The sequence below is a fragment of the Argiope bruennichi genome, chromosome 2 (assembly GCF_947563725.1).
Source record: "Argiope bruennichi chromosome 2, qqArgBrue1.1, whole genome shotgun sequence".
NCBI lineage: Eukaryota > Metazoa > Arthropoda > Arachnida > Araneae > Araneidae > Argiope > Argiope bruennichi.
The window spans coordinates 111,264,447-111,281,206 of NC_079152.1; the positions used below are offsets into that span (position 1 = coordinate 111,264,447).

Below are 16,760 nucleotides of genomic sequence, written 5' to 3' on the forward strand. Positions count from 1 at the left end.
CTTAAACTAATTATAATACCAAAGTATATAAAAAAATAAGTAGAATTTTTATGCTAATTTTCAACAGGAGGAGAAAATATATAATTGAATATTTATATAAAATGTTAGAATGTTTTGAATGTGTTATCCCAAATCCTTATCAAAAATAAAATTCATATATAAAAATATATTGAAAAGAAATTAGTATCACTGAAAAAAATAGTACTTTGAATTTTAACTAATAGTTGAAATTAATAAAATAATAAAAAGAAGAAGAATTGGTAAAAAATATTATTTATTTTAAAATAAAATTACCTTTTAAAATAGAATATGATATATTATAAAAGTATTGTGTTTATTATGAGAGAAATTAATTAAAAACATTTAATGAACTAACATTACAATTAAAAAAATTAAGAAAATTTGATATTTAGAGTATTTAGAATTATGCATAAAATTTATAAAAATTAAAATAAAATTATTTTGAAATTCCACAATTAATTTCTACGATTTTTAAATTAAAATGTTGGCATATTTCTGAATTCCTTATTCGTAACAATCAGAATGGTACTAACTTTTACATCATTAAAATCTTCCTTCCGATCCAATTCCAGTTCATAATTATGAATACAATTAGAATATTTTGGAGTTACCCAACCTACTATTTTTAGCCAGCGCTGAAATTATGCATTATAATCTTCAAATAGATCCAATTTCGATCCATTGTAATTACAAATAAAACATTTCGGGCAGCTGGATATTTTTATTTCATAATTATATGGTTGAAATATTTTGGAGTTTCCTAATCTATTGTCATAGTTGTCACAATTTAGATATACTGGATCAATAAAAAAATTCTTTGCAAAAATTTAATGGGTTATATGCTTTGTTTAAAAAATGGTTGAAATATTTATTTATTTAAAGAAAATGACTCTTTTGTTGACATTTTATTTATTCAATTTCTCTATTTAAAAAAATAAAATTCATGAACACGTTAACTTTTCATATTTCCGCATCATTACACTTAAACAACGAAACAATATTCGATCATTTGCCTTCAAGAATTTAAAAAAAATATTTTCTGAAACAATTGCTAACTAAATATAAAATAATTATCACAGCTTTTCTACAAACGTCACATTTAATATAGTTCAGTTGTAATTAGGAGCGTATTGTTAAATAGACAAAATAGGTAACAATCTATACACAATAACTTTCCACAACTTCCTTAGATCCCGGCGTCTTGAAACTTTTTAATAATATTTTAAAAATAATTTAATTGTGCTATCATTTACGTTACAAAAGCTATGTGCTCGAATTTATTAAACGTAAAATAAAATACCGTTTAAATTTCAGATAATAATTCTTACGATTTTTTTTTTTTAAATTTTGGGTTGCATATCAGAGTTTCAATCAGTTCATTCTTTGCGAATCAATGTTTCCCATTATTATTGCGTAGTTTGCTAACTGATCTACAAGCAAAAAGATGTCGCAAAATTTGTATTAAGTTATTTAAATTGTATACAAAATACTATCTTTTTACTAATTTATTTAAAGTTATTATTAAAACTAATTTTTTTTATAAGAACGAATACTAAAATCAACTTTCATGAAAATGATACACAACCAAATGCTTTGTATTTCAATTTGTTTCAATGTTTGACACTTAAAAATTGCTAAAAATCTCAAAAAAAAAAAAAAAAAAAAAAAAAAATCAGTTTTTGATAATCGGGATAATCGGGGAAGAAGAAAGGATCCCTGAATCTTGTATCACCTAAAGACCTTTACAGGATTTATTCTGGTAAAATAAAGCGACAAATATCCAAAGTTTAAAAGTCCATTTTTGCAATTAAACTCAAAATATTAGTTATACAAATTATGAATCCAATTTTGCCATGAAAAATAAAGTACAGATTGGTAGCCGTTTATATGCAAATTAGAACCATCAGCATTTCATTTTATAAAATTAGTTTCTGCGAGTCATTCATATATTTAAAATGAATTGAGCATTAGAAATGAAATGGAATACTTGCTGAAATATTATTAATGTTTTTCAAAGCTTAGCTTTAAATAATAAAAAATGTGAACGAGAAACAGATCCGAAGATTCCATTGAATTCGCAGTAGAGAATCAGAATGCTAAATGGAAACATGAATTGGGGACAGATTTAATCAAGTCGCCTAACGGAATAGTCTGATGTCCTTAATAGAACATTACCTAACATAGCTTCCCTAATTCAGCTGACTCTTGACTAGATGCGAGTGTCATATTACAGATTCCGAGTGTTTCAGTGCTATTGTGTTTCCTATAAACTCGGTACTAACTAATACAAGTTTGTATTGTCATTAATATCGATATTTATAAAAATTGCTCATTATTGCTAGACTAGGACATATCAAACTATTCAATCTGAATTATTAAATTCAAATTAAATTCTATTTGGGATAATTTAATTGATGGTTATATTGTTATTTAGTTACCGTTGTTCTATTGAATAGATGTAAAAATAGTGCAATACAGATTATTGTTTGAAAAAGATCTTTATTTTATAAAGTGCAGAACTTCGACTGAACAACCCTTTCAATATTTCATTAACACTTTTTCGTCCGCACCGTTCACAAACTGCGTGTTTTCTGGAACTTTTTGATCAAACTTTAAAAATATAAAGCGCAAAAACTGATTACAACATAATAAAATTAGTTGCTTTTTATGAAACGGTGACATGCAAATAAATTGGATTTATAGAGGATTTCAAAAACAACAACAACAACGAACAAACACTAAATATTGTAGTTTAATTATATATTTATATTCAATGTTTGTTAAAAATAAAGTAATTTTATTTTAACAAATTATGTATTTATTTATCATTCTTCTTCTTGATGAGTGGTAGCAAAACTGTTCTCCAAATTAACGCAACTTTACAAGGTTTATGCACGTAATTTCTTTCGTTTGAAGGCCACATTTGATGGTAACCTACGTACTCCAATGGCACCACCATGAGATCACTAGTTAGTAGCAAGTGGTTTACCAATGACGCTAAGTTAATGTCACTTGTAAATAACGTTCGATTTACCTATGGCATCCTGTTGGTGCCAACAGGAAATAACGACCGACTTGCCAATGGCACTACGTTGATGTCACTGGTAAATAATGGCTGGCTAATTCATGGTATCCGGTCATGTCTTCGCCTAAAAAATGGTAGGTATGCGAATGGCACCACATTCATGTCACGAGATTTGAAAGTGTTAAACATTATTTCATTAAAAATTCAATATTTTACGAAAATTTGTTTTATTAACATTTGATTAAAAATTCTTCTGCTCTGTAATATATTATTAAATCAAGGCATGTTTTTTTATTTCCTTTAGTTTTTAGAAAATATCTCGCCAACTTTTTAAGAAATGTATATCTTTTTCAATTCCTACTATTAGTTTACACTCTCCCTATATATATTTATATATCTTGTTCAAATTTTCAATAGATTAATAAAATACTTTTTATTCATCCACTCAAGTTCAAATACATTTTTTCAAAACTTGTAGTGGATGACACTTGATGTTAATACAGTTTTTTCAAATATTAATTCATTAATTATAAAATTTAATTAATTTCTGATACTTTAAATAGAGTTTTAGCAGTTTGTAATGACAATTGAAATCAACAGGCAGTTGCTCAATCGGTAAAATGCAAGGATTTCAGTATTTTTTACGTGAAGTTGAAGAATGTGACTTCATTTCTTGCGAAAGTAGGAATTGATTAATTTTTTTTATATTACTTGTTTTATATTAGTATATAAATTCTCCAAAAGAAACTTTTATTCATACATAGAATGATTTTTAAGCATTCTATAAACTTTAAAGAAGATCGATAAGACAAACAGAAAAGTTTTGTTACTTATTTTTTCAGAATTACGAGTGAAATAACGTATGATGTGGAAAACGCAAAAGAGAAGGCAACTCTTTGTTAATGAAATGAATAATAATAAAAAAGATGCATCAGATAAGCATGCATTCTACATATATATAATAAATACATTTAATAATAAAATTCATCAGCATATGAGATAAACTGAAGTTATAACACAACCATTGCTTACGAAATATTATTTGAAGGTTGATATTAAACTTAAGAAAAAGAATTAAATTCTGTAATTCTTAAAAATATGTAGATATACATAAAAAATCTGAATGTATTTCTACAAATTATTACAAATATAATTATGCAAAATAAAATTCGATTTTTAATAATTAACCTAAAATGTTAAATTTTCCCTAACGATTAGATATTCTTGAAACTGATAGAAAATTAGCATTTTATACTCCGTTACAGCTAATTATATTAGAAAACTTATTTATTCTGGTGCAATTTTTAATATAATCGTTCTTATGTTTTATTAAGGAAACATTTTATAATCGTTTTTAACGAAAGCAAACATTTATATTTACTTCTGTAATTCAAATTCTAGAAAGAAATCTAAATGTAATGTTTATACAGTTAAAATGAAGCTTAAGAAAGGCTTATAAAAATTAATTTCAGGATAATTTTACTTTTAAAAAGCTTAAGAAAGGCTTATAAAAATTAATTTCAGGATAATTTTACTTTTAAAAAGCTTAAGAAAGGCTTATAAAAATTAATTTCAGGATAATTTTACTTTTAAAAAGCTTAAGAAAAGCTTATAAAAATTAATTTCAGGATAATTTTACTTTTAAAAAGCTTAAGAAAGGCTTATAAAAATTAATTTCCGGATAATTTTACTTTTAAAAAGCTTAAGAAAGGCTTATAAAAATTAATTTCCGGATAATTTTACTTTTAAAAAGCTTAAGAAAGGCTTATAAAAATTAATTTCCGGATAATTTTACTTTTAAAAAGCTTAAGAAAGGCTTACAAAAATTAATTTCAGGATAATTTTACTTTTAAAAAAGATAAAATTTGAAAAATTTAGGAATTTTCAAAAATTTCGCTTATAATCAAATCCAAAAGTGTAGGTAAGGACAATTAAAAGAGAGAGAGATGGGAGTGGAAAAGATGTTACATCTCCTGTCCAGAATCCTCAACATTATTCGAAGCCAACTGTGGATGGTCCGCTGTGCCTCTTTTCTCAAAACGACAGCAAAACTTTAAATGAAAGTAAAAAAGAAATTTTTAGGATGAAGAAAAGAAGACAAAATGGGAACTCTCTTTTTAAATTAGGTGATAAACAAGTTTCTGCACGCAACTTTTAAAGAATTCTTAATTCTTTTGTGAAGAAAGGGAAAGTAAATAATCGATACCTGATCAAAAAGACGTTGCTTTTCTGAAGCGTAATATAAAGGATGGTAATAATAATTACCTGCCCCGCCCTATGTACAGCCCTTTCTGGTTGATGTACATCATTGGTTTGTTTCATTACATATATGGTTTATTTTAAGATATACTTCCTTACGTTCCTTCCTTGCTTTATGTGTTATATGGGCCATAGAAAAAAGAAAACTTGAAAAAAGTATAATAATTTGAATTTTTACCGTTAAATTGAGCTTTTCATACAGATAAATCGTTATTCAAATTTACATTAACACTTAAAGATGCCAGGAATCAATGTCGAAAAATTATTTTTCATCGTGCTTTTAGAGAAGGATCCAGCTTTACTGGTCAAGTTGTTTTATCAGAACTATAGTATAGGTTTACCTGCGCTACTAAAATATAGATGTTTGAAAAGATTGCGAAGGAAGTGAAAAAGGTGATTATTAAATTTAAAGAGACTGATGAATAGGGTGTGGTGCTGCCGGGAAGAGGACGGAAACGGATTTCAAATGAAAATGTTAAAGAAGTCTACTGCTGTTTTTGAAAGAGTGCCGATATTCAGCGACAAACTATTGAACAGTGTCACATGATTGTCTTTCTTTCATCTATAATACGAAATTTTGTGCGATATACATTGTGTAACCTTTAAGACCCCGAAATAAGGCATTCATTTTGCTTGCCAGCTTCTAGCCAGAACAGTAGCTGACAAGGCATGACCTTGAAATATTTTATTGTCAGACTAGGTGCATTTTGTCTTATAAAGGGAAATGAGTATTTAGAAGTGTCACTTACAGAGTATTGAACTTCCCAATGCTATACTTGATCTGTCGATGATCGAACATCTCTCTAATACTCCAGTGAATTCAAAGTTACGATTTTCTTGTTTACTGTTTATGAATATTTATAGTATATGCCTCTGTTGTTGTTGTTGTTTCTTATGGCACTTGCCATGGACGCGTTCGCTGTTACGAAGACAGCGATTTAAGCCGGTGGGGGAGCACCTCTTGTATAGTAGCGCCAACTAGGGCCAAGAGTACAACTTTGCTACTCACGCATCACTCATTCGCTTGCACAACCCCTTTTTACAGGAGGGCACATTCACACAGTTCACAGATAGAACAGGAAGAAAAACCATCCCCAATCCGGGACTCGAGCCCAGGATGCCCAGATCACGGAGAGGACGCGCTACTCCAATGCCAGGACGCCGGCATATGCCTCTTTATATGCAAATTGAAAGTATATGCCTCTTTTTAATGGCTTAGAAAGTAATTATTGAAAAAGAATTTGAGTGGATAATCTATACATTTAGAAAATGAGATTTATAATTTATAATTTTTTTTTCAAAAATATTAGATTGCAAACCAAACCAAACTGACCGTTTAGATTAAAAATACAAAAGATGCTTTTTTTATCACTAACATCTAGGAAAAAACTTATATTTTTTGTCTGTTATAAAAGAAACAAAGCAAAAGAAGTCAATCAAGTTGCAAATGAGTTTAAAATCAAAATTAGCAGCTTAATGATGACAATAACTGTTGTTAAATTATTCAAGAACAATTTTCTCTATCATAAAATAAAAAAAAAAAATACCTGAAAATTGTCTGCATATGACTGGGGGATTTAAACTAGCAAGATTAAAACTTCTGTAATAGTAAAAGAAAACTGTTTCTTCCTATAATAATAACTATTCTTGTTAGTTCTCCTTCAAATACTTACAGGATAAAAAAATGTTTCTAAGAAAAATTCCAGATTTATACTCAATAACGCTTTTCTCAGAACTCATATAAAAGACGATTTTCACTTGATATAAAAAGAAATCATCAAACATATAGCGATGGTTTATTTTCTGCAGACCATCATAAAATCAATATAATATCTTAAACTATCGCCTGGAAACTTTTTTACGAATGTGATTCAATGCGGGACAACATATTGAGAAACCACTTCATTTTGTTTCCTCTATATTTCTCGAAGATGTCCTGCTAGACAGAAAGTAAAACGTTGGAATTTTTTTTTGGTAAGTAAACATCTGTGAAGTTTAACAAAAATTTCTTTAAAAAATATAAACACTATCTATTTTGCTTTTTATATATAAAACTGCATACTATGTTTAGTCGTTATTTGTATTCACTAATATAATAGCATAAACAATCAACGTGTCAAGGATTAAAACTAATTGTTACAGTCTTTTTGTCTAATAAAAAAAGCAGAAGAATGAAAAATACAGTACATTATGAAATAATGAACATAGCTTATCAAATATAAAGAAAGAAAAATGTTTTAGCTTTAACAAAATCAAAGATTGCATCATAAAAAAGTATTAAATTAAAAACTCAAAGTCACTTAGAAACAAAGTCATTGAATTATTTATCTTAAACAATTTGGGAATAAAAGTTATACATTTAGGAGGAAGAAAAATTATATATATATGTAATGATATCTCTTACTCTAGTTTAAATCCTAATTTACTGATTCTTATCTTAATTTAGCGCATATTAACTTCATTCTAAAATACTCTCTATGTCCTGATCCAATTCCCGCTTTTCATTTTATTTATTCTACATGCACTCTATAAAACGACTGGTCTCGGCATTTTCTCACGCTCCCAGTGAAGGGATAAAAATTCCTAATGCTTACAACATTGTTTCAAAATTGCTCAAGACCCATTGCTAAATCTACATGTGGCAAAGAAATCCCTATTAAAATCTCATAGTAAATCACTGAAGGGAAACATTTTTGTCTCTTCTGCTGTAATGTTGCGATGTAGTCTGACATATTTTTTATCACTTATTCTTTGTGCATAAATTATGCCTTTTGTGTGAAATAAATCAAAGTTTTATAATTCCAAAAGTTTCTCCTATTCGGCCACACAGCTACTAAAATATGCTTACAAATATATAACAAAGTTTGACAAAAACAAACAATTATAATTTTTTTGTGCTTTATTTGCTTCGTATATGAGAAAATAAAAATAGCAGTAAGCTTGATAAAAGAAAATTATTATACGTTCTTGACACGAAAACAGTATATCTTTTAAATTTTCGATCAAATGGGAAGATCTAAAATCCATATTTAATATCTTTCTTTTTTGCTATGAACAAAACGATCTGCATTAAGTAAATATATTGTGTACATGCCAAATATCTAAGCACTGCTTCTTATTTAGATGTAGTTCGTAATTTGAAAATAACAGGAATAAAGAAAATTTGTAACTTTAGATATATTCGAGAGAATGATACCTTAGCTACTATTCCTTTTCAAATTTCCATACTAGAAAAATGTGGGAAGATGTTTGACTCATGACGCCAGATTTAATGTGCAGAAAGCCACATCCAAGATAGATCTTTACTTGAATCGCGTGTCGAATTTGGAACCGTTCAGTCCCGAAGCTGATACCCAATCATTAAATTACAGGGTCTCTTTTAACTTATGCAATTATAAAATATGATTTGATATAAACTATAAACACGCAAAATCGAAATTTCGTTATTTATGCATACTGCATAAATAATGTACTATGTATAAATAATGTAAGTGTGCAAACAAATATTTAGTACATAAACAAACAATAACTGGGTGAAATATTGCTGCATAGCATTGCAAAGAATCACAACTATTAAATAAGATACTTGCTTGAAATTCTGAAAAAACTTTCAAAATCAAATATCAACAAGTATTCTTGCATCCTTCAGACATACTGACCTCTTTCTAAATCGGCAGCAGCATATTCTCTCCAGCCATAGTTCTAAACACTCGCTGACTTCTATAAAGTTTTGGAAAGTTTATTCTATAAAACAGTTTATTCTGAGCCCAGCTTAACTTAAATGCCTCTTACGCGCAACTTTCCGTTTTTGAAGAAAACTGCGATCTTTTCGATGCTTGAATATTATTTTGGAATGCATATTTATCATGTTATGTATAATACCAGCAAATCCGTTCGAAATTTTCGCACATTCACTCTTCCTATACTCCTCCAAAAAAAGGATTGAGTCTTTTGTTGTGTTATTGAAGCTAAATACTCACCGAAGCGTATATTTAACTGAAAATAACAAAAGATTTGTTAACTCAAGATAACAAAAGATATATATGCCTGTTACTGAAATATGTTGTGCAAAGTATTCGTTACAAGCATATTTTACTTGAGTTAGGTTAAGTTGACCGAAGTAAAGATAAGTTATATTTCTGCAGTAGAAAAAAATGATTGCCCATATATGGTTATTTATGACGTTTAACTTTTTATACACACATACACGTTTTACGATATATTGAATATTTTATGCCAGAAATCTGAAATGATTAATAATCAGTAAGCTTCGTTCTCATCGCTTAGTTTTTGTATTAGTTGAAGAAAAGAGTCTTTCACAACAGAAATAACATACAAGAATGCTATAATTTGTAAATGCATTGTTCTTTTATTCAAGCTTATAGTGAGTGTGTTGCGATTTTCTACGGAACAGCCCGGTTTTTAAATACAATATTTTTAATCTGCACAAACACAGCTACACTACAAAATTTACAAACACACATAGACAATTAGGTTAAAGTAAACAGTATGGTGAAGGGATTCCACCGTTTCCAACCGAAAGCATTCGGTGTTAGCTCAAGGGTTGCGCATAGGGAAAAACCCGACCTCAGGATGCAGGTCACCCGTTCAACTACTTGTCTGTATACGCCACAAGGCGCTTCTGTAAAACGCCACAAGGGTGTGCTCTCTGCTCAAGGGGAAAAAAGAGGTGCTACAAGCTTATATTACATTCTTTAAATTTATTTTGATCTTGAAACACTTTCCTTGTTTATAAAAAATAATAGTTTTTAATTTTTAAATATTCATTGAGCAATTAAGTATATTACATTTCATAATGTTAATTAAATATAAGAAATCTTCATAGCAATTGTGACTCTAATGCCACTCGGTCTAACACATCTAGCCAAGTTCGTAATTCAAGGATTCATGATGTAGCGAGTGAAATCGTTTGCCGGTCAAAGTACACCAGTGTAGCACTCGAGATATAAATATGCCTTCCATAAATCCGTATGCATGCTTCAACAGTAGGAAAACTTCTATTAGTAGCCATGCATTAACGCTAAAATATGGAGTGATAGCGAGTCCAGCTTAAAAGCGATCAGCTCATTTTCCACCTCAAGCCCAATTGTTCAGGAAATTCAAGCCGTTCTGCTCCCCCAACCTTCTATTAAGTTAGGATGGGTTAAAGCACATATGGGCCACAACGGAAACGAGGTTGCAGATTTCCTAGCCAAACAGGCCATTTCTGCAGGTACGCCCGTTCAATACCCAGCTCCTAGAAGCCATCTGAAAAGTATTCTAAATGAATTGAGCCTACAGCGATGGCAAGAAGAATGGGACAATGGCTCAACTGGCAGAAACATCCATCAAATCATCTCGAAAGTGTCCTTTAACCCATCATCTTGGAATACGCTTATCATTATCTTTGCAATTGGCCATGGCCCTTTCCCTTCATATTTCAAGAGATTCCATATTAAAGGATCGGATCAATGTGGCTGCGGCGAAGTAGACGATCCCCTTCATTATGCCACTAGTTGCCCTCTCACTACATCTTTTCATCTCAAAAAACCCATCCACGACCTAGAAAATATCTGGTGGACCAACGTTATGAGAAACAAGATGTCCAAGGTTAAAATTAGAAATCTTGTGCGGTTCCTACAAGAGAACGAGGAATTGATTTCTCCAGACCCACTCCCAGTATGAATTTCCGTTTCATTTCTCAACCAAGCTCTTCTCCAGAATATATTACCTTCAATAGATTTCACCTACTCATACTCCCCACCGAACACCTCCTTCATCATTATAATATTGTATATAGTTATTTTTTATGTGTATTGATAATATTTTATGTCTTTTTATGTGTATTTTTTTATCTTAATAAATACTCCCACGTATATCCTTTCAACCGACAGGGAATCCTAGAGATTCCAAGTTCGGGGATATTCTGTGGCGAAAGAAAAAAAGAGAAAGAAGTCAGCAAAGCAGCAGATATAATTTCTTTGTTAGACTAAGCAGTGTTTGGATAATGCTGGTTAATAGTATTGTCATAAGAGAGAATACACACACTTTGTTTCAATTTATCTTTTTATGTCATTTAACTCATTAAGGAATTAGTGGACATGTTTCACAGTTTTCTACAGAAACCGATATAATTAATATGACACTATGTGCAAAAGATCCAATTCTTACTCGCGCCTGTTAAGCCATTTTATTTTCAAATCCATTGAGTATCATTTTGAAGAAAGAATTTGAAATCACAGAATACTTTCAAATTTGCAGTTAGATGTTAAATGACATACGTTTTGAAAATTATCAAGTGACAACGAGGTCATATGAATCGATTCCATCGTCTAATTAGTATTTATTATGCATTCTCTTGACAGAAAATCGATACATTTCTATTCTATATACTTGTGATGATTAAAAAAGTGAAAACGAACACGATGACCTTCGTAATACTCTTAAAGCACTTCCGTTAATTGGTAAATATTTTAGGCGCTTATAGTTTTAACGTTTACTTACTATAGGTTTGTTGATTATAATATTAAATCATTTAACAGGTTCTTAAAACCTTCTAATTATACTTATCCGGACGTTTTAATAAATGATTCAAGCCTTCGTCAGAAAAAAACATCCATTCGGTAAATTAAATACCGTCAAAAGAATTAAATACCGTTAAAACAATTAAATTAAATTAAAACAATTAAATACCGTTCGTTTCATTCTCCCGAGGCCATCATTTTTCTAGCTTCTACTTCGCTATGGGGTAAGGTGGGGAAAGATGAGCGCATTTCCGGTGTTCTTCATTTTTTGACTTTGATTTCCGTTCCATTCGATACATTTTTGTTCTGTTTTATTCCATATGTATGGATATCATATCATTTCTAATTGTTTTCTTTTATTATAACTCCAAACTGTTTTCTCTTGAGCTCCGAAGAATATTTAATACAATATCATTAACTGCGCGTGAGATTATCGTCCCTTGGGTTGCGAGTTCGAACCCTGCCGGCCGAAGACTCCCCGCGTGTGCGGTGGCTGTCGCGCGTAAAATTCTGTCGTGGTCACAAAGTCCTCCATGTCGAGAGTAATACCACTGGGGGTACGGAATCAGGGGTGATCGTTCTCTGCTTTAGGTCTAAATTACGATCTGTGGATGAGTGAATGAAATGCATGAATGAAGTCCGTCCCGCAAAAAGATATGTGACGTGTGTGTAGCTAAGTCGTACTCTTGGCCCTAGATAGCGCTACTGTAAAAGCAAGAGACGTACCCTTGGCTTAAAACCACAAAGGACTTCTTAAAGTCAGTGGGCTTGTCTATAACAAGTGCCATTAGAAACAACAACAACATATTTTCATTCAAATACAAGCAAATTCCTTGCTGTTACTCGTAGTTTTTTTTTCTTTTTTTTTTCAAAATCTTGCAAGAGAACGGAAAAGGAATAATGTTATACAGATGATATAGAATTTAGTGATATTATTTTATAAATGGATTGCGATTTTTTTTGAGTATGACTACTAAGTTCATCAAAATTATTACAACTCTTTTGAACAAACATACCCACAATAATTTGTAAGAGAAAGGTCCTAAACATAATTATACGCGATAATAAAAAAAAAAATTAGTTTGATAATTTGAATCATTAGGATCAATTTTAAAATCTAATGGTTCGTTTATTATATGTATTCAAAATATTCATTCTTATTATAATTAACTCAACAAACAGTATTGAGTTAGTTTTTATTTACTTAAACAATATTATTAGCCAGCAGATGACAAAACGCAATCAGTGTTTTTTTTTTTTTTTTTTTTTTTTAGAATTGTTCCAAGCAGTTCAGAAGACTGAACTAACATAAGCATGTATATGCGCATTGAGGTTTGAATATATAGATATCATATGGTTATTCAAAATAGTGGATGTTACTGGTTTCTTAGTTTATTTTAACTAAAATTAAATGGATTTTATTTTAAATGAACAACGACGTATCATGGGATTCGCCAATAAATATTTCATATTTCTCTTTGTTTTTCAGTCCCTAATTTAATGGAAGTCGGAAGAAAGAAGCATTTTTTCGCACCACCAGCTTTCTTAAAATCACAAGCCACTAAAATTTCGCGAGTTAATTGGACAAAATGGAACCACTATACGTCGGTCCATTTCTAACAATCGAATTATCCTTTACTTCCTTATTTCCTTCTAACACAATTGACTTCTTCGATGCCAACCGAACATCATGCCTTTTTTTTTCCCTCTTTTTAAAAGAAAAAAAAAAGAAAAGAAAACGGCAAGCTGTCTGAAGTAAGTATTTTTCGTGAACAGGACGCTCCCAGTGAGTTTCGTTTAGGAAATAATCTTCCGTTACCATAACAACAGGCCAAAACACATGAAGGTAGTGATTGAGTTATCGGCCGGGATGAAATACACTTTGGGGGGGAGGGATGAGATCACGTCCCTCCGTAATGGGCGACGTGTCACGATTATTGCGAACTCTAAGCAGGTAAATTCTTTTGTAGCTACCTTTTACGGTACGTGATTCTCTCCCTCTCTTTTGTTTGCTTTTTCAACCCCGAAAAGGGAACATTATTGCTCTTTTATTGTGCCACCAAAAAGCGTAACTTTTCGTAATGACTCGTTGGTGCCTTCGGTTCCTGTGCTGGGCCCAATGCAGAATTTAATGAGCAAGCGTGGAAGTCGGAGTCGCGAGTCGATCCTTTTCTAAGTAATAGGAGATTACAGTGGAAAACAATAAAATATACTGGCAGATAGAAATCGCAGCTTCCATTTTTGCCAGGTCTGTTTTGCAGGATTGTTGGATAGTGCTAAAAATAAAAATTGGGGGTTGGGGGGGGGGGTTGGAAGGATGAATTTCCATTGTATGATTACAAGAGAAAAGCAATTCGTTCCTCTCAAGGAAAACGGAGAATAATGTTTTTTTTGTGTGGTATGCCATGAATGTTAGCTTTCAGCGCATCAAACTCATGTAGAATTAAATTCTTATAATTTATTACACATATCAATACAGGCATTTAAAAGAAAATTCCGAAGGAAGCTATTGATGAAAAGGTATTTCCTCATATTATTCTTTCCAACTAAGAAGTGCAAAATTGATAATAAGCGTATTTCTATTACAAATGCTTTTGATGATATCCTATTTCAACCTCAATAAAGAATAATGATAATAAGGACATTTATCCTCCAAATGTATTTAAAGATTGTTTATTCCAATTTTAATAAAGAGGTTTGCCAATCAAAGCATTTATACCAGTAAAATTAAAGAGATGATTTATTGTAATACCAATAAAGAAAATATCTACTAATTATAAGGGTGAATGCGTGCGCTTCTCCCTTTCTCTCTCTATGTATGTAGGCGCCCGCAAGTCAGCACATTTGTTCTAAAGATACCAAATGGTATATACATACTTTGCAGGATAGAAATGTGCAACTGGGAGCAATTTCGCTCAAATTTTAATCAGAATTTAATTAAAAATTAAGCTAGATTTTTGTATTTTGTTACAATAATAAGTTGCCTAAAAATAGTTATTTATCATTTAGAATTTAAAATATGTTCCTTTTAACCATTCCAGATTAACTATAATTCAATTTGTTATTGAGTTTTTTTTAAATGGTTCATGTATATAATGAAAAGAACTGGTGATAGATATTAAAATAGCAGGGCTTTTCTTCTATAACAATTTGATGCTTAAAAGCACTTTGTCGGTGAACCATGAACAAATTATATGAAAAAAGAATGTTATTGAAATCAAAGACTAAAAATATTCTCCAGTTGGTAATTAAGGTAATTAATCTAATCTATAATATCAACACGTCAAAAATAATGCATTATTTTGCATTTTTGATTCTCATGATCGTTTGTTTCCATTTATATACAAAATCAAAGTAAAATGTAAATTAAATTTCTGACATAGATATTTTCATCAGAAGCTGATGAGGATAACTGTAATTGTCTAAGCGTATGAATAATCCATCATGATTACAAATTAATATGCAATCTTATTTGATACATTTTCAAATTGGAGAAAAAATTAGCAATAGCTCTTGTAATGTTTTTATTTACTGAAGAAAAGTATAATGAGATCTTTGAAAGAATATTAGCTGAATTTCTTAGAAACATCATTGCAATATCTTGTAAGTATCAGGATATGATATCAGCGGGAAATATCGGATAAATGAGGGAAAGCAAGTAAAACTGATCAATAAAGAAATAAAAAAAAGCATCACGATTCCGGCACAGATCATTACATTAACAATCTTAGATGAAGTGTGACCTAACATTTCCCTATAGATGAGCTCCATAAAGCTATAAATGGAGAGAAATCTTCAAAGAGCGGAACCAATCGATTGCATCCCGTTCTTATTCTCTAGAAATGAAATTATCCGATACAGAAATAAAAATATTTCGAGTCATCTATTAAGAACATACTTAGGGAGATCAAGTTCATTAAGTTATGCCGTTTGAAGCCGAAGCAGCAGCGTTATCTCAGCAGGGGGGATCCCCGCACGCTGCGTCGCTTAAATGAGCAATTACGTCTGTGCGATAAATAATCCCTGCATCGAAACTCACAGAGAATATTGGATCAACTATCAATTAAAATTTCTTCCGGAACGAGGCGGATATTGTCGATACGTCCTTCCATCGGCACACACCCTCTCTCTGCTCAGCCACTCTCACACCAGAAGAGAGCTGCTGGAAGATTCGATGTAAGGAACCATTTATTCTTCCGTTAAACTCTTTCTGGAAGAAGTAAGTTGAAGGAGCGACTTGCAGTTCTCCCAAGAAACGAAGAAGTAAGAGGAGTTGATGGTGAGCCTTTGTTCTTTTCCGTTTCATTGAAAAGAGTGGAAATGTGCCTCCAGATAGCTGTTCGCGTGAAATGGAAGTTAGCTTTAAAAGTTTATCTTTATTGTTGAACTTTTGTCTAGTTCTAGAAGTTGTTTTAGTTCAATTTAGTTAAATTAATGTGAATCAGGATTAGCATGGCATTTAATCAGCATTTTTTGAATTATGAAGCATGGTTAGAGAATCAAGACACGCCCTTATCCTAACTTCCATGCCATTATATGGGAAATATTCGATACTAATTTATTTAATCTGTCCAGTCACATGTACACAGCGTATTTTCTATGAAGACGATGACTTCTGGTCTTTGAGTCAAGATTCTGCAACCGATTACGGCTTTCTCTTTTTTAGGACCACGTCATCCTCTTGACTTAACATCCATGACATTATATTGGAAGGATTCGATATCAATTTAATAAATCTGACCTGCCACGCGTACACAGCGTATTTTCGATGGTGACGACAACTTCTAGTCTTTGAGTCAAGATTCTGCAACCAACTGTCTCTTTTTTTCGGACAAATCTAATTATTTACCCTAATTAGGAGGATGATATACTCCTTTTTTTTCTTTTTTCCTTATTTTATATCTTGAAATTAATAGATAATCACACAAATT

General features: G+C 30.9%; 1 protein-coding gene across 1 annotated transcript in view; it reads right to left on the bottom strand.

The window, feature by feature from the left end:
- LOC129989419 (sushi, von Willebrand factor type A, EGF and pentraxin domain-containing protein 1-like) overlaps window positions 1–16,760 on the bottom strand; it is a 520,410-nt gene that overhangs the window by 37,764 nt on the left and 465,886 nt on the right. The window lies entirely within an intron of this gene.